This window comes from Cryptomeria japonica, chromosome 3, assembly GCF_030272615.1.
Source record: "Cryptomeria japonica chromosome 3, Sugi_1.0, whole genome shotgun sequence".
NCBI classification, from domain to species: Eukaryota; Viridiplantae; Streptophyta; class Pinopsida; order Cupressales; family Cupressaceae; genus Cryptomeria; species Cryptomeria japonica.
Genome location: NC_081407.1, coordinates 111,411,139 through 111,427,621, shown reverse-complemented (window position 1 = coordinate 111,427,621; position 16,483 = coordinate 111,411,139).

The window sequence follows — 16,483 nt, the reverse complement described above, 5'->3', positions numbered from 1 at the left end:
CTACTGCAGTCGAAGTAATTAAATGCCCTAGACCTGTATTTCAGTTAGTTCCCAAAATTGCTAAGAAGGATGATAATGTTGGTGCATTTTCTCAAATCCCCAAAGGAGTAGTTTTTGCAGAAGACCCTAGAATGTACATTCATTGTCACATAGAAGAATTAGGTGATGAGGAAATTAATAACATGTATAAGACTGTAATTTTTGATGATTCCGGTAATGTGAAACCTGAACACAAAATAGTCAAAACCCTAGGATTCACTGAAATCCTCAGTATTCCAGAATTCCCTAAGGATGTTATAAGGATAGTTTTAAGCAAGGTTCATGGTGAATTTTTTTGGTTGGATTCAATCCACAAAGTTACTAAAGAGGTAATAAAAGTTGTAATAGGGTTACCCTCCACCAGTAATAGACCTGATAAGACAAAGAAGGTCTCAAATGACCTAGTAATGAACCTAACAGGTGCAATGTCTGATAAAAGGTCTTTAAGAGTAAATGATGTGACTGACATCAATGTCATATTCATTAGCATGATTCTAGGCTAGAAAACAACACATGCAAATAGGTTAAATTCAGTTTCTATTTTATGCATAAAGAGTGCTTATGATATGATCAAGGATAATGCAAAAATAGATGTGTGTGAATGGTTGAAGGATGAACTGATTGATAATCTTGGAAAGATCAAGAAAGACAAAAAGGGGACATTTAGATTTGGTAACCTACTTGTCTATTTAATGTTGCACATAACAAAAAAGGTGCCCGATATTGGCAAGAAAAATTTAGGTTTTGACATACCAATAGGCAAACAACTATCTGATTTACTGCACAACATGGGTGAAAACAAAGAAAAGAATATAAATGAGTACTTTTAGGCATTAAAGGCCTGGATGAATACTAGAGTCAGACTTTCACAAGCAATTGTAAATAAGTATAAGGATTAAATATTCTTTGTTACTAAGAAGAATGAGATTTCGATGGAGGTAGTTATCCCAAGAACCATTTGGGTTACTGAAATGGGTTATGAAACCGATGACAACATAATTTAAACATATGCAAAAGCCCTTCTAGAGGCACCCAAGGAACCAAAAGAAGAGGTATTTGGTAGTGTTGAGAATATTGAGAATCAAATTCAATCAAAGAAAAGAGTAAAGAAGGTAGAAGCAATAGTAAGAAGAGGATCTAGGCAAGAAAAGGCTATCAAAGAAGATGTACTTAAATAAACTGGCATCACTGAAGATGAGTTACAAGCACAACAGCTAGAAACTCACCTTTCACCGGTAGAAACTTCTTCAGAAAGTGACATGCCAACTGCATTTAAAAGAGTTGTGAGGAAAAGAGAACCTTCACCGGTATCTGCACCTTCTCCTAGAAGAACTAGACAAAAACAATAGGCAGTAAGGCCCTCGCCTAAGAAAATAACTCCTAAGAAGAAGTTAACACCCAAAAAGAAGACTCAACAAAACATTGGTCCAATTGACAAACTACTAGATGAAATAATAGAGGATGGACAGCTGAAAAACATCAACAAATTATATGATACATTATCAATTGATGACAAGGAGAAAGTTGAAAATAGTGTAATTATACACCTAGATATCTATAAGAAATTTTTGATGCAAGTTGTAGATGAATTATCGGCAGAACTGTTTAAGAGACTTGAAGCTAGAAGGCAAGTTGTTGTAGAGCTTGACAAGAAAATAAAAATTGAGAAATTACTTGTTGTTTATCCTGTTAACTCACCAAAGGAGATAGATGATATGATCTCAGAGGCTAACCAGACAATATTCTCAACTACACACTGACATGTAGCACTGATGGTTGGTAAAGTAAATGAGGTTGCAGAGGAAACTGCTAATACATGGGACATATTCCTTGTTGAGAAAGAAAAGAAGGAAGAGTATAGAAATCTTAAACCTATCAAAGTATATCAAAAAGATAAGGATAAGGGTAAAGGCAAGGTTGGTGGACCTTTGAGCATAAAAATAAAAGATAACTTATCCCCACCACCTCTAAATTCTCCACCGGTAGTTACAACTGAAAGTCAATCGGCTAATGAGAGTATGGAGATACCACAAGAGGACGCAAATCCAAACTTTGAGGTGTTATACACAGTTGACATTGATACTCAAAAAGTTAACATTGTGGTAGATAAGGACAAAACTGGAAAGATAGATATGGCTAGTGAGGCACCAGTAACAGATAACATAGAAGGTAAACCAACAGATGGTAACACATAACAACAAGCAGAGCAAAAGGCTCCATTGTAGCAACAAGTTCACATAGAGTTAGTACCACCGGCATCAGCTGAGCAAGACAAACCTTTTCTTAAGGAAATGGAAACACAAATTGACCTACTAGAGGTCACCACAAGCAAGGATATTGCTCCCACCAGTGGGATAAAGAGTGTTGGCACTTCAATTGTAGGATTCAAATCAACTAATGTAACAAAAGTTCTTTTGGACTCCTTAAAGAAAATAACAGATTGTAGCTCACAAGCATACAAGGCTATAGATGATACAACTCCAATTCTGAAGATGATAGCTCCAAAATGTAATGTAGATAATAAAGATTCTTTGAGTCAACTTGACACTTTGTCTAAGTATATTACTGAAAACACTATGACAATTGAACAAATAAAAGAGGAAGCATTCAAGGAGAGATTAGAGAAGGAAAAACACAAATTCTTTGAGGAAGAAATAAAGAAGTGTACAAGGCAATTTGACACACTTCTATCAAAATTATGTAGCACATTAAAGGAATTCAAAACTTTGTACAAAGATACTTGTAAGACTAACTTTTTGATAGTTGATATAGACAAGAAGATCAGGGAGATACAGGAGGAAATAAATCAACTAGCTGACAATTTCATTAACTCATCTGATTCACTATCAGTTTTTTAGCAGAAGATAACAGGTTTTGAGGAAGAACTATTAAAGATGGAAAGAGAAAAGGAAAGAATAAAAGGTAAGGCTAAGGATCTTAAAAGGAGACTAAGTCCAAAACTAGACTACCTCGCCACCTTAAGGAAAGAAATATCTAATGCCCTGATTCAAGGATAGAAAACACCGACAGAGAAAATGCAACACCTCACCGGTATAGTTTAGAGGACAGAGGCCACAATAAAAGACAACAAAAAGTTCATTGAGAGCTTGAATCTGGTTTTGGCAAATCTTTTTCAGATTGTAACCAACCGGTTGCAAGGATGAAGCTGGAAACCACACTCAATTGACACTTTAACAACCTTTGTCATTGATGCCAAAGAGGGAGTAGTGGTATGAGAAAAATCCAATAACTTGAGGATCATCTGCTCAAGGGGAGCACACATTTTTTATAACAATTTTTGGACTTCAATTTTTGGATACACTTCTAAATTTTTCTCATGGGTGTTGCCATCAATGCCAAAGGGGGAGATTGTTGGCAAATGCACACTCCAATGAGACATTGTAGGTGATTGAAGGTTTTTTCATTGATGGCAACCTTACAATCCTATGACACTGGCAAGGCAATCCACCGGCACCAGCAAAGTCATATTCTACACCAGCACATAGACCACCAGCACTGGCAGTGAAAGGAAGCATACTGACATAGAAGCCGATAGGAATTTTGTTTGTAATTTATTTTGTTTATTATTGTAAAATCATTGTAAGCGGACTTGGCAATTTGTAAAATGACTCATATATATAAGAGATCATTGTGGAACAATTATGTAAGTATGGAGGAATATAATTAGGTGAAATAAGGCAGACCTATTATGTGAATTATAGGTTAAGGGTTTATGTAAGAAGCAGATCTATAAACCGGTACTGGATCTAGCATAGTAGATGTTATTTTGAAGTAGTACAAGACATTGGATTTATATAATCCATTTTGTAAGTCAGTGAGACTTCCCATTTTGTAATTGAGCAGTGAGCTCTAGGCACTTGGCCTTCCTGCATGTGCAAGCCCCTCTTGTAGCACTATTATTCTTTTATTGGCCAGTAAGTGAATATTGTGGGTCACAAATCCCACCAAGGTTTTTTCCCACACCGGGTTTCCTCATTAAACTACGGTGTTATGGTGTGTTTTTCATGTGGTTGTTGTTATATCTATTTATTACATTATTTCTTGTTTACCAGTATACAGTATTAATATGCTTTACATGTTTTAAGTCAAGAAAATATTATAACTGGTTAGATACTGATTCACCCCCCCCCTCTCAGTATCTGTTGGATTCCTAACACAATTTATGTTGATCTGAAGTCCACAAAGATTTACATTGTTTGAAAATGATCTCTCATCAAATGTTAAGCATTGAGCTCCTTGTGGTATTCTACCTAAAAAATTATTACAAGATATGTTCAAATAACTCAAGAATGTGAGAGATTGTAGTTCAGTAGGGATATTTCCAGCAAGATTATTATCTGAAAGATCAAGTGACTCCAACTGCACAAGGTTTCTGAAAGAAGTAGAAATTTTTCCATGGAGATGATTCCTTGACAAATTGAGAATTTTGAGACCAATGAAGAATCCAATTTCTTGAGGAATATCACTTGAGAAGTTGTTTGAGAGATCAAGACATCAAACCAATGCCAAAGATTTCCCATATTGTAGAAATAGCCCTTTGTTGTTTATTTCAATTTTATCTAAATAAGGCATTGAGATTGGATTTGAGAACTCAAGGACTTTTGCACTTTCTGTTTCATTTGCCATTGCTCTCAAGTTTCTTAAGCTACTTGGATTAGCTCCAGATAGATTGTTATTTGACAAAATAAAGACTTGAAGATTTTCTAATTTTTTCAACTAAGGGTATTCCACCTTCAAAATTATTAGATCTCAGCTCCAAAATTCGAAGGTGAATTAAATTCCCTATCCAATTTGGGATGGTTCCCTCCATGTTATTATATCCCAAATCTAGAATCTTTGAAGAAGTACAATTTTGAAGTGATGATGGAATTGTACCTTGTATCTTGTTACCTCCTAATTTCAATGTTTGAAGACAAACCATTCTCCCAGTCTCACCTTCCAAATTATTATTTTCTAGATTTAACACTTCTCGTGTTGATGAGCAATTCCCAAAACTTGCAAAAAAATTACCTGTGAACTTGTTATTTGACACATCTAGAACCTCCAAGTGATTTCCTTCACAAATAGAATGTGGAAAGACACCACTTATATTATTATTTGCAACTAAAAAGTAATTGAGCTAACTCTGGCCATATTCATTAATGTTTTCTAAAATTATGCCATCAAATTGATTCTCCGACATGCACAAGACTTCTACATCAGGATGAGGAACTAAAACATTCCCTTGTAACTTGTTTCTATGTAAGTCAACATATTGAACACTCAACTTACTTAAGTTTGATGACAAAAGCTTTTGTTCAAATTGATTACATGAGAGATTGAGAGTGTTGACTGATGTAAGGCCCCACAACCAATCAATAACATTTCTTCTAAGAGAATTGTTGGACAAGTAAAGTCGCTTTATGTTGTATTGAGTGGATAGGAAAGATGAGAAATCACCATACATATTACAAGAACTCAAATACAAAGATTGAAGCTGAAATTTTGGGATCCAAAAGTCTTCAACTTTCACCCTAAAGAAATTATCAAAAAGACTCAAAAAATGAATCTTCGTGAAATTTTCTAGTTGAGAGAGTAAGAATTTGCCACTTAGAGAATTGTTTGAGACATTGAGCAAGACCAAAGATGAGAGATTACCAAAAGTATATGAAAAGATTCAATTTAATTGGTTTGAACCGAGAGAAAGATATAAAATCTTTGATAGCCCACCTAAAGAGCTCCATGGAATGTTGCCTCTTAGTGAATTTCCAAAAAGATCCAAATATTCAAGTTGTGAGAGATTTTCAATAAAATTTGGAAGATTGCCTTCAATATTGTTGCTATAGAGATTTAAGCTGGTCAATGAGAACATATTTCCCATAGAATTTGGAAGACTGCCTTCAATATTGTTAGAAGAAAGATCTAATCTGGTCAATGAGAACATATTTCCCATAGAATATGGAAGTCTACCTTTAATATTGTTATAAGAAAGATCTAAGATGGTCAACAAGGACATATTCCCCATAGAATTTTGAAGTCTACCTTCAATATTGTTATCAAAAAGATATAAGGCAATTAATGAGGACAAATTTCTAATAGAATTTGGAATCATTCTTCCCAAATCTGAATTTACAATAGAAAGGCTTTTGAGCTGGGAAACATGTTGCACAATTGAAGAGAGGTTGACTTTGAGATCAGGGTTTCTAGACAAATCAAGGTTCCTCAAGTGTGGAATGCTTAAAACAGAAGAAGGCATGAAACTGGAGATATTGTAGTCAAAGAGGCAGAGGGAAACCAAAGATGTAAGGTTAGAAATCCAAATGGGAAATGGTTGCTAAGTGAAGTAAGTACCAAAAAGCTTAAGATGGGAGAGTGATGTGAGGTTTCCAAGAGGAGAGAGAGATGTACCTAACTTCTCAGACATGACTGCAAGTGATGTGAGATTGGGAAGAGAAGCAACACTCTCTACCACATCTCTTGCCAGATTCACTTATGCTAGTCCAAGGTGCTCCAACCCTTGCAAATTTTGTATCCATGAGCTTGACTACCTCATCTCTAGATCATAATTATAGGAGATGTCTAGAAATGTCAAGCAAGACATGTTCCCAATCTCACTTGTTATTCATCCAGTAAGCCCATAACATATCAAGCTCAAATGTGTCAATGTGCTGAGGCTTAGAAGGTTTGAAGGGATGGAAAGAGGGGAGAAGTCAATCCAACTAAGGTCGAGGTATTCCAAATGGTGTAGGAGGAATAAAGCAAGGAATATTTGGCATCTTGAATTCCTCACTACTTCTGACAAGATGCGATAATGAAAGGTGCTAAGATCCACACAAACCACATGGCCAGTGAGGTTGTGGCAAGTGATTCCCTTCCAAGAGAAGCAATTAAGAATTTGTTCTAATCCAGTTTGAATTATTGAAGTTAGTTATGCCCTACTCTCTATTTTAAGTATGTTTATCTCTCAACCTATTTGATGTGGTTTTCTATGAATATTTTATGATTGGAATTGATGCATGGATATAAATACATCCTTGGGACTTAAGACTTTAGCATGTGTATTCAGATATAAATCTAGGAGTATTATGATGGATATAACAACAAGAACAAATAGGAAGATGAATAAATTTATAGGAGATTCAAAAACATGGAACTTAGTCATTGGTGTGATAGTCATCCTATTTAGTATCTATGCCCAATGTTGACCTTACTATATTCATATTATGATCTGATCCTTTATGATACTTGCTGCATAGTTCTAATGCAATGTATTCTATCTAAGTCTTGAAATTCTTAATAGTCTTGCTGCCCTGGAATTATATACTCTTATGGTGTGTCTCTTGATTTGCATCAAATCTCTTAACATCGTATGGACTGCATTTTTTGTTCTATTTTATGTTTGGATAAGGTTGTTATGTAGGGTTGTGACTGTGTAACACATGGTTCTCTTTGGCTCTTCATAATAGGCTCTCATGTTCTTTGGTATGTTGTTATTATAACCTTGCTCTGGTCCTTTTGTGTAGAGGATTGCCTTTAGCTCTAATGCATTTTTTGTCATGCCTTTCATCATCCTCACATAACATTCATTGTGACATTATCTCTTCAATTTAAGCATAATGCCTATTACATTCTTTGAAGTAAGTATTCTCTTGGTGATGAAACCTAAGATGAATGAGGTATCTAACTTATTGAAGTTGGCCTTCGATCATATGCTTGTGCTCAACTACAATGTGTATCCTTTTGAGTGGTTGATACTCATATCTGATTTTACGCATTGGCTGGAAAGACAATTTGGCTTATATACCTTGCTTATAGATGTTGTAAAATGTTTTCTGAAGTCATACACTTGCCTTAGTTTTCTGATATAGCTAACTCTTTGTTATTCAACTATGGAAAATAATTTTAAAATGTTGTGTAGCTTTACACTATGGTTGATGTTGATCATAGACTACCAATATTCTTTTGAGCAATTTTGGCATATGTTGTCTAGATAAGTTACTTTACATGTTAATTAATTCTATTGGGATATTTAATCATGTTGATGCTTCTCTTCAAGATTTTCTTGAATTACCATACCTTCAAGCTTAAGAGGGAGATTGATTTCTTCACTTGAAGGTATGCCTTGATCATAATGATTGTGCTATGGGTCCATTTCATATTTGTGAAGTAAGGAAAAGATTGGCATTTCTCGTCCTTGATTTATGGCTGCCTTCCTTGATTGATTCTTATATTATGCAATCTTCATGAGACTTGATTACCACAATTTAATATTAAGAATCAAGAGGGAGTTCCATATGGAAGTTTTCTTTTGAAAATATGAAGCTAGATGTGTAGCTCATAGTTAGAAGGAAACATTTGCTCTTGCTGCTATATATACTAATATTAGAACCTCTATAGATAATGCTACAGGATGGAAGTTAGATATAAAGATTGTTTTCTTAATGTTGTCTATATTGAATAATTAGAAGGTTATGAGAATCAAGATAGAGAATCTCATGTGTGCAGATTAAAGAAAAGCTCTTTATGGCCTCAAGCAAACTTCTTGAGCTTGGTATGAGAATATTGTCAAGTATTTGATTAGTTTAGGATCTTACAAGAATGATGTTAATTCTAATCTTCACTTTAAAAGTATTCAATAGTGAACTGCTAATTCTGTTTCTTATATATATGTGAATGATTTATTTCAAATTGTTGGAAAGAATTAGCCACTGAATTTGGATTGAAGGATCTAGGCCTAATGCATTACTATCTAGGACTAGAAGTATGGCAAAGATCTTATCCTTAGTCAAGAAAATATTTCATTGATATATGGATTGTAAATCTATGTCTACTCCTATGGAAACTAATTTAAAGAAGTTGAGTATTTCTGCAGCTAATTTTGATTTTGCAGATCCTTCAGAGTACAGGCAGTTGATTGGATCCTTGATGTATCTAGTTAACACTAGACCAAATATTTGCTATGCAATGAGTGCACTTAGCCAAATTCATGAACCAACTAAAGCATGTTCACTTGGTGGTAGCCAAGCAAATCCTGAGATACTTGCGTGGAACAACTGGCTATGGGTAGAAGTATCCAATCAACACAGTGATCAATTTGGAAGGCTACTCTGATTCTGATTGGGCTGGAAGTATTATTGACAAGAAAAGAACTTCAAGAATTTGTTTCAGCTTGGGTTCCACTATGATCTCTTGGGCCAGTAGGAAACAGTCCTCAGTTGCATTGAGTACTGCAGAAGTTGAATACATTACTTCAATAGTGGCAACTAGAGAAGTAGTTTGGCTTCGCAAACTTCTTGTTGGGTTGTTTGGACAACCTTGGAAATCTACTATTATTTATTGTGATAATCAAAGTTGTATTAAAAATGTCTAATAATCCTGTGTTTCATGATAGGTCAAAACACGTGTAAACTTATTATCACTATGTTCGTGATATGGCACAAAGAGGTGCCATCCAGCTAAAATATATCAGTGCTGTTGAACAGGTTTCAAATGTTCTCACCAAGCCTCTAGCTCAAGTGAAGTTTGAGTACTTCAGAGAGAAGCTTGGAATCATGGAGAACACAACATTGATTGAGAGGGAGTCTCAATCTTAATAATGCAATTTACACTGCATCTTCCACCCTCTACAGGCAATGAAAGGTGAAGTCACCCTCTGCAGGCAATGCAAGGTGATATTATATGATTCTCTGGGAGAAGGTTGATGTGTAAGACCTCTTCCACCCTCTGTGGGCAATGCAAGGTGACATTGTATCCTTCTCTGGGAGAAGGTTGAGGTGTAAGACCTCTTCCACCCTCTGTGAGCAAGGCAAGTTGGATCCACCCTCTGTGGGCAATGCAAGATGGACATCATGAAATGAGTTCATGATATTTATGTGTTTTATTGCAGGTATACTCTATGAAGCTTATACATTCATTCTTGCAGGCAATACAAGATGAAAGTCATGAATGGATCATGACAAGTGGCAGATATCCTCCTTAGCTAAGAGAGAGTGTTGAAATAGTAGATAGCTCTGATACCTATCCATTACATTTTAATGTTGTCAATAACAATTAAAATACATTTGTATTATCTATTATGTAAATTAAATCTTTGGGCTGGACCCAATCATGTAGCGTGGAGAAAATTAATTAATGTGGTGAAACTAAATTGTTGATTTGGGCTAGACCCAAACATATGTAATGTGGTGACAATAAATGGAAATAAATAAATTACCTAATGCAAGCTGACTTGAGGGTTGATGCCAAAGGTGGATATAAATCTAACAAGAAAATGAAGTCATTCTGCATCAACACACTACGGATATAATCTTCTTTGCTATATCAGGGAACTCTCCTTTACTTGTGTGAAATTACTCAAATAAATTAGGTGAAATTGAAAGCTCTCCTTGTGCGAACTTGAAGGCTCTCCTTGTGCGATTATGCTCCAGCCTATCTCAGACATATGCTACTGATCTCCTTTAGTCATCTACTGATAAGGGCTGCATTCAAGAGGTCAAAGATCCTCATGTGAACTTGATAAGGACTCCTACTATGTGCATCTGATGTTAGACATCTCCTATTGATCCTCTTTGCTATTCATTGTTGATTAAGGGTTGTAGTCTTCATTGATATATTGAACATCAATCTAAGATAAGTGTATAGCCTTGTAATTGCCTACATTTGAGATAATACATGTTGTATTTTGAGGTTGGGTTTTTCACCTCCAAAAGGGAGGTTTTCCTAGGATATTTGTGTCTTTTGTCTTGTGTTTTATTACTATTACTATTCATTCACAGTCTGATTATAATCTAATTTCTTTAATTAACATCCGATTGCCTAAAATTTAACAAACCGCAAACTTTTGTTGAAACATCGCACATTCCTACACCAATTCCAGAATTATTCACGCAGTCGTGGAACTGAGTTTGATCAAGAGTCTCTATAAACTCGTGCTTTTGAATAGAGATATGCATTATCACAACTTCTCAATAAAGGAGGAAAGATCAGCTTAGCTTATTTTCCTCAACAAATAATCACTTATTGAGCTGCAAACTAATTCTTCACATGCCTCAAAATGTAAATATCAACTAATATATTTTTCCCCTATTTATGAACTTTTTACCTATCTATTTTGAATATTAAATTTATTATAATTATTTACATTTATCTTTGTTTTATTTTACTTTTAAACTAAGAATGACTTATTTAAATAAAATTTATAAAATAAATTTTTTAATTAAAATATGCTTGTAAAAATACACTTTAACTAAGAATAAATTTTTATAAAAATAAATGATAAAATAAATATGATAAATGTTATTTTAAAATAAATTTGAATTAATATGTAAAACAAAAACAATAACATATTTGCATATTCATAAATAACTATTACTCAAATACATATTAATCATATCATTAATGAATTAAATGCATTAAAATGATTTTTTTGAGAAAATTTGAATTTTTCACTTACTCTAGCCAATAAGATAAAAGAAAAATAGGAGAGGCGAGCAGGAAAAAGAGCCCCAAAAACATTGGTTTGGCCATGTTGAGGGAGGGTGTGAACATTAATGGTGAAATTAGATGAGTATCTATACAATTTTCAGTCTTGAACACGTGGAAGGCTTGCAGGTATAATTTTCAAAGTCTTTGCAGTTATCATTTTCAAAGTCTTTGCAGTTACGTGTGGAAAATTTTGATGTACATCAATGAATGGTAGCCTGCTTAATCACGCCTCTACTTTTGATGTAAATATTTTGGCGTTTTTGTTGGCAGAAATTACACGGAGATTGGGGGAAGATGAGTGCATGAGCATGAAGTTTTGAGTGCATGAACATGAAGTTTTGTTCGTATCTAACTTTCAAAGCCGTCTGGAAAATTAAGATATTCATAACTATATTACATGCAATTTTGTCAATGTTCTCGTTTTTATATTTTCATGTTTTCATATTGACTTGTGAATTTTGTATATTAATGATAATGTTTATTTAATTTTATATTTTTAACGAATATTATAATTGTAATTATAAATTGGCCTAAGTTAGATTTCAGAATGAAATGGTGATTAAATTATAAAGAATTGATAATACTTGATTTAGATTTTTAATAGCTTTTTTAAAAAAAATTTCTTATTATTAATATAATTTTCTTACAACAATTCAATTTTTAACAATTCTTTCTTTTGAAATTATTGATTTAGATTTTTAACAACCTTTTGAAATATAGTTTAGAGAAGACTAGAATTTTCAAATCCACATTAATAGTTCTAATCCTTTTAAATGTAAGAAACAAAATACAAGTGCATGATTATTAATTGAGAATTTTCAAAACCACATCAATAATTGTGTTGATTAATGGTTAGATATAATAGATTTTACAATTACTATTTTAAAGTAGAAAATAAGAAAACTATAATTTAAGAAAGTTATTTTTTTTATTAATTTAACATCTTTTAACAAAATCACACATACAAATTTATAATGTTTATATTTTTAAAAGTTTAAAGTGTTTAAATTCATTAAAATAACTAATATCTACAAATTTTATGTTTTTTAAATAAAATTTCATATCAAATTCATATTGATTAGTACTATTTGTTCCTAGCTAGAATTATAGGCGAGACTGCATCAAAAGATGGTGGAGCACCTGCATCCCTGACACTCCTATGTTATGGACTGCCCATAAGCTACAATTGATCAAAAGGAATATTTGGGGTTGGAACAAAAAAATCTTCAGGGACATCTTCAGGCAAAAAGAGGATCTCAATAGTAAACTGACTACTATCCAAGAGCACATAGATCAAGGTGACTTCCTTGAAGCTACTCATATGGAGGAGGCTGCTCTCCGCATAAAATGGAAGGAGAACTCCTACAAAGAAGAACTCTACTGGAAACAGAAATCTTAAGTACAATGGCTCAAAGAGGGTGATAAGAATATGAATTTCTTTCATAGATTTGCTAATATCCACAAGCGTAGAAACCACATCTCCTCCTTCATGGATGATAATAATCATGAGGTCAAATATGAGGACATTTTGGGCAGAATGACTACTAACTATTTTGCCACCTTGTTTAGGGAGGATGGTAACTCTAAGGCCCCTATTGGGGAGGACCTTGTCAACTGCCTCTCACCCCCCCCCTCTCGGTGGAAGACAACAACCTCATTTTGGCCCCTTTTTCTGAGAGGAAGTCAAGTCCATTATTTTTTCTATGGGTGGATTCAAAGCCCCGGGTCCTGATGGTTTCCCCCTGAATTTTTTCCAAGATTTATGGGAGGTGGTGAGCCGTGATGTTATCCTTGCCACTAGGGATTTTTTTAGATCTGGAAGGCTTCTCAACAAGCTCAATCACACCTTCATTTCCCTTGTCCCTAAAGTGCGGGAGGCGACTAGGCTCAAGGACTTTTGCCCTATCAGTCTTTGCAACACTATTTATAAAATCTTCAGCAAAGTTCTTGTTAATAGGCTCAAACCTTTCCTAGATTCTCTGATTAACTCTACCCAGAAAGGTTTTGTCCTTGGTAGACAAATTCTTGATACGCCCATCTCTACTCATGAGATAATACATTCCATGGATACGTGTCATCGGCCAAGGATGGTGCTCAAGCTTGATATCTCTAAGGCTTATGACAGACTTAACTATAACTTTCTCTTCAAACTTCCAAATACTATGGGGTTTGAAGATAAACTCATTAACCTTATTGGGGAATGCATATCTACGAAAACCTACTATGTGTTTCTCAATGGGAGCCCCCTAGAGAAGTTCAGGGCCTCTAGAGGTTTGAGACAAGGAGATCCTCTCTCCCCCTACCTTTTCATCATCCTTGCTGAAGTGTTGTCTTCTAATCTGAACTCCATGGTCAACAGAGGAGCTCTCCTGGGCATCAAACTGGTGCAGGAGCACCTAAACCAAACATACTCCAAGAGGTTAAAGATCATGCCATGAATCATTTCACTCATATTTGAGTTTATATGGTCATTTTAATGTATTTTGAGTCATTTTGTGAAGCATTGTAAGACATTTGCTCAAGATGTGTATTTGACTCCTAATATGGTCTAGGAGGTCACATTGTGCAAATATTCCCATGGAAGGATAAATAGGATGTAAAAGTTTGTTTTGAGTCCATCTAAATATATTTCAAGTGCACAAGCAAAGATTAGGGGTCATATTTATCAAAATGTCAAAATTGTCAATTGTGTCAAAAATGTTGTCAAGAATAAATTGCATTATAAAGTTGCAAACCAAGGATGTAATTGGTATTGGGTAGTTGTAAATACCATATGTATGTGTGGAGATTATAAAAACCATCATTTGGTCAAATCCAAAGGGTATGTGTAAGATTGGAGGAAGGAAATGAATAACATTTGAAGTTTTTACACACTCCACATTGTTTTCTAGGTATAGCAGTCTGATCATTTACGTTTTTCTTTATGAAAAATCATTTGTATCCATTGGAAATTTATTGGATATGATAATGGAATGAGTTAAATTTTTTTTCCCTTTGGTTTCATTCAATTTCAACCATTTTGAAGCAAGTTATGCAAGATTTGGTGAAAACTGTCAAAAAAGCCCTCCAAATTGGGGTTTGTGGAGAGTTTTGCTAAATTCTTTTGATTGCACCATTGGAAATTGTTGTAAATCTGGTGTTTTATAGAGGGTTGAATTATATTTAAAATGAATTCAGTTTCAATGTTATTGGTTAAGTACTTTATGAGATATTTGATGCCCTAGGCAGATTGGGAATGAAGAATTCTTGTTTTTTTTGTACCAATCAAAATGGTCTTAGTGCAGAGACCATAACTCTTAAATCCACCGTTGGATTGTTCTAAAATTTTAATATGGTTTTATAAACCTAGGTTTCCACAATCTAACTGAAGGGATCTTTATACTATTGTCGGGTTTGAAAGTTATTAATAACAGAGTATAGGTCTATCAAACTGCCATTAACGAAGATAGCATGATGCATTGTTTGGGTCTTGAATAATGTTTAAAGGGTTATAAATGATATGAAAGGTTTGATATTGGATTGGTTGGTTGATAATAATATTTTTAGATGACTCAAACATATCAAGGTTACAGATTAATGATTATTTTGGGTCATTGAGCACCCTAGGATTGGGACTCCATGGTTGATTTGGGGTTCTTGGTTGGTTTTTCATGATGCTCTACATCATAAACCTTCTTCAACGGTGCCTCCTAATGTTCTGCGGCAGTTTGTCGATGACACTATTCTCTTTGGTATCTCCTTTGTGATAGAAGCTACTGCTTGGAAATATTTTCTTAACTCTTACGCTCATGCCTCTAGTCAACACATTAACTATGAGAAGAGTAGCATCTACTTCTTTCACACTCATGTTCAACTCCAAGATAAAGTTTGCAAAATCCTTGGTTGTCAAAGGGCCTCCCTCCCTGACACCTACCTTGGTCTCCCTTTGACTATCAAATATGTCTCTAATTCCTTCTGGATCTCAACGCTTGAAAGAATACTAAAGAGGTTGGCTGGTTGGAAAGGTAGATTCCTCAATAATGCTCGGAAATTACAGCCGCTTTCCTCCTCTCTTGATGGGATCCCTGTGTACATCCTCCCTTTTTAAGATTTCAACGACTATGGCTTCTAAACTAGAGAATCTCCAAAAGACTTTCCTTCGGGGATGGAAGAAAAGAAGAGGCTCACTTAGGTGAGCTGGGACAGATTTTGTCTCCCATGGGTGGTTTGGGAACCCACAAGATCTCCGGGTTCAATAAGGCCCTTATGACCAAAACTACTTAGAAGATTATGAATAAGGATGCGGATTGGAGTAGGATCATCAGGGCTAAATACCTAGGTATTAGGGATTTTTCCTCTTCTCTTAAGGAGGAGGGCCTCCCCAGGGGTTCCAAAATTTTGAACAACATCTTGAGCTGCAGTGACCATTTATCCCATGGTATGAGGTGTCTTATTGGAAATGGAAGTGATATTCTTTTCTGGGAGGACTATTAGTTGGGAGAGAAGCACCTTAATTCTCCCCCTCCCTTAGAAGGATCTAGGATGCTGCCAAAAGTTTTTTTGGAGAGAGGGTCAATGATTATTTCATTAACAACACTTGGAGGGCTTTGAAGGATTGTTGCATTGATCATCCCTTCCTCCTCCCTACTGGGAGAGAGCTCTAGAAGCTCTAAGTTGTCACATTTCTCCCCCTCTTTCCCAAGGAAGATAGATTCATTTCGAAGTGGGACCCTTCTGGGGACTTCTTTGTTAAAACTGCCTACAATAGCTTGCTAAGAGAACCTGATAACACCACTTTCTAGAAGGAGGTCTGGAATCCCCAAATCATCCCCAAGATCAATTTCTTCTGGTGGACTGCTCTCCTCAAGAAAATTTTTACTCAAGACAATTTGATGGAGTGAGGATTCCAATTACCTAATACATGCATCCTTTGTTAAAAAGATGAGGAAAGGCCCGCTCATCTCTTTCTCCACTGTGTCTT